Here is an 11,271-nt window from a genome sequence, read left to right on the forward strand (position 1 = left end):
TTGCTGAAGAAAACCCAAATTTAAACAGTGCTATAAATTCAAAATGAAAAAAATCCAAATTCAAAACCTCATTGGAAAGCCTCACAAGTAAAATGGGTCATGTGGAAAACAAAATGTCATAGTAGAAGACAAAGTAGTGAAATTGGATCACTCAGTAAAAGATCAGAGATAAACTTAAAACATATGAGCAGGACATGGTAATACTTTGAGACACCATGAAAAGATCTAACCTTGTAAGTACTGTCATAGGAAGAGAATAGTATCATACCTAAGGCATAGAGAATATTTTTAATAAAGTAGTAAAAGAAAAATTTTCAAGGCTAGAGAAAGACATGCCAATCCAAGTACAAGAAGACTAAGGGATATCAAGTAGACAAGATTGGAAAAATAACTCCCCAGAAACCCTGTCTCCAAAAGAAAGAAAGAAAGGAAAAAGAAAATAAAAATAACTCCCCACAATATATTATAGTTAAAACACTAAAAGCAGAGAATAAAAAAAATGTTATTGATAACTACAAGAAAGAAAGGTCAAGTCAATAATCAGGGCAGACCCATTAGCTTAATAGATTAGTATTCTATAGAAATCTTTAAAGCCAAAGTGTCTAGATGGTACTGAGTTTGGAAAATTATAACTGCCCACACAGATTATCATACCTAGCTTAACTATCCACAACAGTTGTAAAAGAAATGTAAACTTTATGTGACAAAAACAAATTGAAGGAATTAATGACTCCTAGGCTGTAGAGAGCTACGTGGAGCCACGCCTAAAAGATGGCACTGGCTTCTGCCCTCCACAATCCCGAAAGTGAGAGCTCTCTGATAAACAATTCCTTATTTGGCTAAGATGGTTTGCGTATGCGTGGACCAATGGACAGTGCCCACGTGGCTATCCAAGGCCTACTTAAGGGCTGGGAGAGGCTTGCCTGGGGAAAGAAGAGAGAGAGATACAATTGTAAAAAAGGTCCTGAATAAAACTGCTTGCAAGAAGAGCTCCGGTGTCGCGTCATCCTTGCTGGTCGAGGCCGTCGTGACACCAGGCCAGCTTTTCCTAGGAACTGGAAAGAAAACTTCAGGCTCCAGAGAAGGATAAACATCCAAAACACATGGGATAAATCAAGCATGAAGCAAAGTTCAGGATGGGGAAATGAAGATGTGTATGCTATGGGGAAATCAATGCTATTCCAATTCAGAAAAAAATAATTAACTAGAGAGGATATTATAGCACAGGGTTCATGAAAGGAGATGGGAAGTCTCAGAGCTAAAAGTTTAAGTAGGGATGAGGGAGTGGGAAGAAGAGAGAATGGGGGTGGGGTAGTTGAAGCTAAGGGTACATAAAGAAGCCTTATGGAAATCCACAAGTTTGTAAGCTAATTTAAAAATACAGTTAACTTAAAAATACATTTGAGCAAACATACCCTTTATAAGTAGACAACAAAATGATCTCCATGAAATATATAACCAATAAGATCACAGGGAAGCAGTTCAATTTTATAGAGTTTATAGATAAGAACTTAGTTCCTGATTTTGAAACTAAGAGTCAACATGAAGACAGTAGCTTCAATGCTTGCTTGCCCACTGGAATAAAAGTGGCGGGTTGGAACATGAAGATAAATCTGAGGACTCTGCTCCACTGAATGACGGTCCAAGAACAAGGGAACCGAGAGTTCTGTCCTCTGAAAATGTCTTCTGGAAGGAGGTAACAGTCTTTGTTCACTGAATGACCCTGGGAAGATGCAGTCATAGGATTATGTTTGGTTGAATGATGGTCTTGAAAATGGAGCCCCAGGACTATATCCAAGTTGTTGGTAATCACAGGTAGCAACTGTCACATCTAACAGACAGTAGGATGGATTTCCACGCATATCAATGTCGTCTTTCCATTGACTGAAGGTGGTAGAAACTTTTGGATTCTACTTTATACCAAGGCATTCTAGATGAACAAAATTGTTTCATAATGGTAGGCTCCAGAAGACCAACATAATACCTTCTGATACCAGGCAATATCTTACCTTCTGATTTAAATCACAAGAAATGCCATTTATGTATCAACATATATAAGTAGGCCTGATTTACAGCAACTGTAAGGTTGATCCACTCTATAATGATTTGACTTATGTTTTCGGTACTATGCTGGTTCAAGAGCAAATACCTTCAGTGGAAGCCAAACTTGGCATGGTAAGTTTTGGTCTTCTCCTGGGCTGGCAATATGCAGTTCAATCCTCATTGGTGATTCTCCCAGTCAGTCACACACTAGGGAAACAATATTCCACAGTGTGCTAAGTTGGAAAGCTGTGACATTTAAAGGTTGAACATAGTAAGTACATTTATAAGATTTTCAGCAAGAAATGAGTTTACTGAGGCATAATACCATTTCCAGTTCAGGAGAATCTGTATATTTAATTAACTGTGGGGTTCATAAAATTTCACAAATAGAACATACCTGTGTAGACAATATTCAGATCAAGAATTTGAATGCCAAAGTCATGTTTTATTTCCATTTTTTCCATGGTATTTCTGCTATTAGGGTGATAATAAGCTCTGTGAAAGCATGAACTGAGTCTTTCCTGGTCTCTACCATGTTTCTAATGTGACAGCCAAGTAAGGACCATTTTTATGTTGGGGCATAAAACTCTGAGTGAATTTGTTAATGATTTTTGAGGGATGTATGCAGCCATACTCACTCTATAAAAAATAAATTGAATCTTATTTGTAAAAACTAATTCCTTTCTTCTTGGGTGTTACTAATTTCTTCCATGTATGTTAGTAAGCAACAGAACTCAGTAAAATTGCCTTTATTGAAAGTATATTAAAATAACAGTTATAAAAAACACAGCCAACTGCTTTGTGCTATTGTGCCTATGGACGAAGTAGCCATGGGCTCACTTATTATAGCAAATGTTGGCAATTGGCGTGGGCTATCGTAATGAAAGTGTGGATTGCTGTGTTTGTGAGGGCAAAGCCACCTGTCTTTGTTTTGGGGGAGATGAAACTGCATTAAAGTTGGCAGAGCCCACTGTTGTCTGGCAGTCCAAGTGACAATGAAAAGCTTATTTTGCTCCTTTTTAATGAGAAAATGGTCATTTCAGATCTAGGCAGGAGCAAGGATTTATTATTATTGAGAGTCTGCCGATTGAATCCACATTTTGGACATGGTCTCATGTCTCAGGCTAACCAAAGCGGGGCTGTTGTTGTGCTTTCCCCGTGTTTGTCAGCTTTTTGTTAATGAGCATATATTTGAGATAAGTCACATTAAAAAGATGAACTTTTTATTTTGGCTCCCAGCCCTGGGGCTTTCAGTCCATGAATGGTTGTCTCTGGTGCTTCAGTCTGCCTTGAATCAGAATGTTGCAAAAGGCAAAGATCCTTGCCATATCGCAGCTAGGGATTAGAGACCCCCACCCCCAATGACTAATAGTTCTCCTATTTGACTCCACCTCATATAAAGAATCCACCTCCTTACAGTGTCGTGGGAAAGGGGACCAATAAATAAGGCCTTCAACAATCGGCGTTTGTGAGACACGTATTCAAACGATAGTCATTTTTGAAGGACAGAAAGACAGAAAAGGTTGTAGCCTAGATTTGCTCATCCCCAAATTTAGGAAAATGTGTTGGGTGTCTATAGAGCACAAGAGTTAGACACTGACTAAGACAATCAGGCTTGGGAAAACATGTGCATCTTGCTAATGCCTGAGCTGAGGAATGGGTCATGACTAATAGGAAGCTCCTTGCCAAGAGGAAGAAAGACACAGAGGCTGTAGCTGTCATCCCACGGCCATGGAGCTGGTGCTGCTATGCTTCCAGGTGAAGACTTTATTCATGTTCTTGGGGGAAGATCAGATAGAAGGAAATGTAAAGAGCTGGCTTATATGAGAAAAGGTGATTCCTTCTACTAATTAAAGAAGTTCAGTGGAGGACCTCCAGCGGGTCACCCGTTCAGTATGGAGTAGGTAGAGGTGAACCAAGTGGGTGGGGTGACATAAGTGTAGGGTAAGCAGGAGCTAAACTGTGAATCTGTGAATTGTTCCAGGTCCCTACAGTTTCCTACCAGGACACTGAAATGCTTTGGTTTATTGTGGGGTTTGGATTTGGGGCAAGTTTCTCTAAAGAGGGTTTAGCATACAAAAGTCATTATTATTAATAAACACTTGGTGACTGCCGGCCATATGCTTAATGCTCCTTTTTCCTGTTAATGTTAAGTTACCAAGTAAAGGAGAGTACTCCTCAGCTCGCAGCTATCCCAGAAGAGGCGATTTCATAGACCTCTTATCCTTAATTTCTATTCTTCTTGTCTGTGAACTCCTTGCTACGTCTTCCAAGACTTTTATTGGTCTTTAAAAAAATATTCTGGAACCTCTCTTTACCTCTTTAATTTCAAAAAACAACGGATTTCAGAGAGAAGTATGTTTTCTGACAGCATTCATTTCAGCACACTCTCAGAGGGTGGCTCATCACAGAGGCTGGACTTTAGGGTCATGTGGTACTGAGCAAGACTGCTTCTAAATGACCCATCTTGAATTACACAGATGAACCTTCAAAAGTACCTTGAAAAACAGATGTTTACAGGAGACTTAACTGCCCATTTCAAAGAAAGAAACCACAGAAAGGCAGAAGTCAGTGAAAAGTCTGTGCGCTTGGCTGTAGAGATTTGAGTGGTCGATCTGTAAGTGAGCCCCATTGCTCCTCCTGCCCCCAGCACATGGTTCTCCTCTAATCAAATGCTTGGTCAGTTGCCCTTGTGGATACAGCATCAGCATCCACACAGCTTCTCTCCTTGCTAATCCATCACAGTGCTTGAGTTTGGGAGTTTCCACCAAAGAGCAATAGATTTATCGTTCATTTGCTCAACGCATCTTTGTTTGTTTTCTGTTCTTCACTATAGTAGGATGACATTCTACCATGCCACAGTCGTACCTCTCTGGGTTAGAGTTGAGTACCAGGCTCTAAATAGACGCACCACTCTGAAATACATTGAATGAAGAAAATCAGTAGACACTTTCAATAAGTGTTTCTTGGTGCTTTCCAGCTGAGCATTAGAAATTCCGGGAGAAGAACAGCCAGAGCATGAACTTTGGAGTCAGTCAGGAAAAGGGACGATGTCAGCCATCACTGGACAAGATATTCAGGGAGTGGAGTGTTATCTGCCAGGAGGTACCCTTCCTTTAGTCCTCACAACAACACTATAGTTTGATACTGTTGTTGCTATGTTACAGATAAGCAAATTGGGAGATAAAGAGGTCACGTGGCTAACTAAATGGGTGGCAGAGATAGGAGTCAGTTTCATGTTCATTTGGTGCCAACTCCCGTTCTCCTAAGACCTGTAAACCTGTTTCTTCTCGTTTTAGAACAAGACAGCTTATTGTTATCATTCTACTACTCTCTTAAAAAGTCCCTTCCCCTACTGTCAATATGAGAGGAGATTCTCATCCCAAGACACTATTCAACATTCCCAGGATCTCATGGTTATAAAACTGTTTAAATAAATTCATAGTTTCCCATTAGTTTCCACTTTGGCTGCACAATGAGCCACCTAGCATGGTGGCTCACAGCGACAGAGATTTACTGCTTCTCACAATTCAGTGGCCCGGCTTGGTGACTTCACAGCCTGATGTCACCCAGGGTTAGTTCTGGGTATAACTGGAGGGTAGGAAAAGAAAAGCAGTCACATTCACATACCGGGATGCCATGTTAAGTTTAGGCTAAGACTCTTGACTCTCTTCCCTGTGGCCTCTCCTCCATTGGGGACCACTGTGTATGGCAGGGTGGCTACTTGAGAGCTGGCCCTCAATTTTGGGTAGTATTACTCCAGGTTCTGTGGCTCAGTATTGGTTAAAAGGTGGCACAGATTCAAGGTTAGCCATGCCCTCTTAGTTGAAGAGTGCCGAAGTCTCCTTGCAGAGGGCCCCAGAAGGGATTGTGAGCATCTTTAACAATAAGATGCCACATTTAATGGAATAGGAAGCAGGTACTTAAAATAGATATTCACAAAGCATTTTCCATCTGTATGGGGGGGAAGCCTTCTGGAAAATTTGGTACCAATGGGATGGTTATAGTATCACCAGAGCGAAGCTCAGCTGGGAATAAAACATGCCTGAACATGAAATGAAATGAAAGAACAGAACAAACACGTGGAAAAAGTGGGTGACTGGAACTTGACCTTCAGACATTCCCAGGAGCTGCAGCTCTACACAGGTGCAGCAATGGAGCCTATGTGGATGCTTCCTCTGGAGAGCGGTGCTGTGGGATACTGCTTACACCTGAGGGGATGCTTTTGCCCCAATCCCCAAAAACTCCAACCTGAGTCTGGAGGCTGGTGCTGCTCTCACCAGCCTTTTCTCTCTTCTCTGCTTCGGGATCCCATCCCTCTCTTCAGGGCCTTCTCTCAGCCTCACACAGGCAGTAGCTGTCTATGAGGATGGGGCTAGCTGCTGTTGTTGTGTTTGCTTTCCTTTCTATTAAACACACCTGCATCCACCCTCCAGCGCGTGTGTGAAACGTGAGCTGAGAGCCACAGGTGCTGGGGGAGTGAGAGAAGAAAGAGGTCAACATACCCAGGAGACATCCTCTGAGACCTCACAGGCCTACCCTGGTGGCTCCTTCTGGAGAGCCCACACACACACCAGCAGGAGGTACCACACAGGAGGTGACCAAGGCTCCTTTGGGTCTTTTGCAGATGCGTGGGACTTCAAGGAGTGAGCTTGGGGTGTGGGAGCAGGACACTGCACTTGCCCATGGGGAAGATTCTCCTTGGGATCAAACCAGACGTCAGTCTATAAAAAGGCTGCTCTGGCCTATATGACCTCCTGACAGTTCTGTGGCTCAGTGAGACCTCGTGTGTGTTTGTTTCCTTTCCATTTGTCTTCACAGTCTTCAGAGGAGAGCGGAGAAGACTATTAATTATAAAAAGGCTGCGAGATACATTTCTTCCTGTCTTTATGAGCCCTTGAGTTTGAGCATCATAGACGGAGAAATACAGAGCAGAACTCACGTTTCTCAGTGGTGGACCGAGATGCATGGAGGCCAGATGATGAGTTCAGTCACCATGGCCTGGACTCAGTCAGGCAAGGTCACTCCCTTTGCTGACATTGACCTGCATGTCCAGACACCCTCCTCTCACAGACCTCAGCCCTAGGGCGGGGGGTCTTTTTTTTCCAGGTTTAGAATGGAGTTTGGTTGTAGGAGGAAAAGACTTGTGTAATATCTTCCAGATGTCAAAAAGATGACGTGACTGCTGTGATTTAATTGCTCATAATAATGAGGGGTTGAGAAGAGCAGGGTAATTAAAGATTGGGAGAAAACTAGAAGTTCAGGTTTATATCTTAGTGATTTTGGCAGCAGCAAGAGACAGGGGCTCAGAACCCACAACCTTCCACTCTTCTGAGAAGTGTGTGACCACAGTGACTGTATTTTATAAACCCAAAAAGTATGGCCTGACCAAAAGAACCAAAACTGCTGGAAAGAAAATATCATTTTTGACTTAGGAATTTATGTTTTATAAACCTTAGCGAAGGAATAAAAATAGATCTATAGATTTACGCACTTTAACTGGCCTTTTGGAAAAGAATCAAAGACCTGATAATTGAGAGTCTCACAGGAAGTCTGCCTTATAAATATGTCTCGAGAGAGAAAGACAGTCTCTTGCTTGTGGTATACATAATTCTGTAGGTTCTAGTTTGTGGCATATACCCGGGTCAGAGCACACCACCCCCTCACCCTTCCACACACCTCCCATTCAGTTTCTTTGTCTACAAAATGGTAAAAATTGTACATACAGATTGCAATGGATCTTACTGTCAGGTCCAAAGGAAACCTGGGTTAATGGTGGTTCCTATTAGTATCCCAAAGTGCATGCTGCCTCCAGGCTCCCTCAGCATCATAGCAAGTGCCTGTTACAGAGTTCACGCTGGCATCCTGTCTCCTTCCCTAAACTGCTCCAGCTTATGGGCTTCCCTTCCCAGAGCTTCTCATCCCTATATAACCCTTCCCTTTCAGCCCTGCATCTTCTTGGTTCTCTTGGCTCCTGGTATTCCCTCAGTTTCCTTTGCCCCCCTCTCCTCTCCTCTCCTCTCCTCTCCTCTCCTCTCCTCTCCTCTCCTCTCCTCTCCTCTCCTCTCCCCTCCCCTCCCCTCCCCTCCCCTCTCCTCTCTTCTTCTCTCCCCCCCACTCTCTCTCTCTCTCATCCCCTCTTTCTACTTTCATGGCCTGGGTCAGTCTACTGGCTGTGTTCAGTCCACTGCTTTCTCCCCCTGCTCTGGACTCTTCCAGATGCCTCTGGCCGTGCTCTCCCTCATATCTACAATAAAGCCCTTGCCCTCGACCATACCTCGGAAGGATGGTGTCCTCGCTTTACTATGCACTTTCTATTTTTGAAATCCCACTACTCTATGCCTGCCTGAATTCCTTTTCTCCTTTTAAATGTGTGGTTCATGTGTTAACACACGCTTTCTTCCTTGCTTGGTAGAAGCCAAGTAAGACGATTAAACCCATGTACCCATTGCAGCTTTGTAACTCTAGCCCAGAAGCCTGTTTTTGTCCTGTTCATTGTTGGATCAGGATGGCTGCATGATATTTGGTAGATGGTAGGCATTCCATTGCCAGCAGGTAAGCGAATGAATGAATGAATTTTTCTGTGTCTATTGGTTTAGAAAATGGTTTTGTCTACTACTTCCCCAAATGTATGATTTTATTAGAATTCTTCATGCAGTTTCTAGACGGGAACAAAGTAACTACTATCATAAATTCACAACAAATATATAAAGCATGAACACAGACTGATACCCATTTCAACATAAGCTGAGGAAAGAAAATTGCTAAGGAAGTACAAAATGCACTTTGTGATGTCTTGGTGCGTAAATATCTATCTGAATTATTTTTTTGAGCTTTATTGATTGGTAAGTCACACGCAATATAGTCCAACAAGTATAAAATTTAAGGTGGGGGTATCAATTTATGGAGTTATTTAACGATTTGAATAATCTCACTTTAGACCACTTCATTCACCTAAAAGAAACATCTTGCCTCCTAGTGGTCTCTCCTCACCTGTCTTTGCTTCCTCTCTGTATCTTCCAGTCCTGGAACTTGTTTTCCATGCCTGCTCACTCTGGAGTTTGCATATAAAGCAGAAAGGAAAGTGAAAAGGGAAAAATTATCATATTGCCATTAGAATGGCAGTCCCTCTGTTCTATTGTTGCAGGGAGTATGCGCGTATATATTCATCGTGTGTGTGTGTGTGTGTGTGTGTGTGTGTGTGTGTAAGCACATGTAAATGTTCAAGTGAGTTATATTCAATTATTTATACTTGTCTTTTTTTTTCTTTCTGCACTGATAATGTGTTAGTTCTCTACCAAAAGCTGGTATTTCCTTTTAAAAGGGGGCTTGTATTTTTAGGTCACACTGGAAGTATTGTAAAAAGATTGTACAGTGCTCGCCATCCTCTTATTTAAAGGCGTTGAACTGGGGCTGTGTTGACAAATTTTTCTAGCTCAGGACAGTCATCTTTTTTGAAGTTTACCAATTTTATCTCCCAGCCCATATGTTTCCCAATCCCTTATAAGTTTTATTGCTGCTCGCATATGATGGAGCTTATAAGGGCTTTTAAAATCGTCCTGGAATGTTTCTCAATATAAATATATTGGCAAATGTTCTAAGATACTCACTAGTTTAATAGAATCCTTAACAGGAGACAAGGGGGAGGGGAATTCACTTGGATACCCACAGAGTGCTAACTAAACCCAGTGACTGCTTCTGACTCCCTAGTGCAGAAAGGTGGTTGGTTCTTCTGCCTCCATTCCTTCCTCCCTAGGGTTCTGCATATGTAGCAAAATGCCTTGAATTAGACAACTAAACAAACTATTTGAATCAGATTAGTATTTATTAAAATGTATTTATTTTCTTTCTTGTTTCTATGTTCTGCTGGCATATATTTGTGTACCATGTACATGCTTGCTGGAGGCCAAAAGAGGGTATCAGATCCCCTGAAACTGAAATCACAGATGATTGTGAGCCATCATGTGGGCACTAGGAACCGAACCCGAATCCTCTGAACTAGCGGCAAGTGCTCTTAACTGCTGCTACACCACCTCTCCAGCCTTCAGATACAGTGTTTATTTAAAGTATGAGACTTACTGAGTCAGAAGTAACTACTACACACATGCTTCTTTGTACCCAAAAGTTCTGGCTGAGAGTGAAGTTGAAGCTGAGGGATTATGGGAGGGTCCCACCTTTGATGACCTCCCCTACCCCATAGGCCCCTGTGAGTAGCATGAACTGACCAAGTACCCGTCCATAGTGACCGGGGGCCTCTTCAAAGCCTGCCTGTCCCTCAGCCAGAATCTAATCCCTGCTGGTCCTCCTTCCTGTCCAATCCACCGCTAGCTTAAACCCAGTAGCTTCCAAGGGCCCAGGCCTGAGGTTTCGCAAGGACAAACAGTGTCACGTGAGAATGACCATGTCCAGTAGTGTCCAGTGGTCATGTCACTGGGCTGCAAACTGGTTTTGGTAGTCTCCTGACTGAGCAAGAGCAGCTGCACTTTCTATGAAGGTTGACTTTTCCAGCCTGGCCTTCCCGTGTGCCAGCTTGAATCTAACATAGAGCCCTGTGGGTGCGCAGACTCTGCAAGCACATGAGGGCTTGCCAGGCCCAGGGCATCAAGGCTGCACTTGTCTTAAACCTGAGCTTTGAGAGGGACATTTTATTTCCAGGTGAAAGCTGGAAAAGAGGCAAACATAAGTTGTTTGCTAACTTTTTTTTTTAAGGTTAGCATGAGTATACCATAAAGCACGGCTTATATTTCTACCTGAGTGTTCTTAGAAGATGATCCTTAATGGGGAAAATCTCTTGGACTTGGGTTGATCATTTTGTAGCCACCATCCTGCTTTTAGGTGTATACCTTTAGAAAAAAAATCAATTCTTTATCAAGAGACAGACATCTGAAGGTTGCCATGGATCGCAAATGTGAGTGGGCAGGAGGGCTCGTGTGGTATGTACCTGTGGTTGTGTGTGCATGGAAGTTTTGTGGGGTGGTGGTCCATGACCATACTTACACCTGATCCTCGAATCAACATGGTGAGAGCAAGCCACCATGCTTCCACCAAGCCTGTTAGGGCAAAGCGACCTTCCTGTCAACAGAGTTCTAAGGTCATGGAGCAGGGTGTGTGTCCAGAGACTACCATTAGAATCCAGTTGAGACCATTCGCATCTGGTATGACCTGTTGGTCACAGGCTTTGACAGCTGATTAAGGGAATTTTGTGCAGTCCAGTGTCCCCCTGGGCCG

The sequence above is a fragment of the Microtus oregoni genome, unplaced genomic scaffold (assembly GCF_018167655.1).
Source record: "Microtus oregoni isolate MIOR12 unplaced genomic scaffold, Mior012 000057F_ref0000458, whole genome shotgun sequence".
Classification (NCBI taxonomy): domain Eukaryota; kingdom Metazoa; phylum Chordata; class Mammalia; order Rodentia; family Cricetidae; genus Microtus; species Microtus oregoni.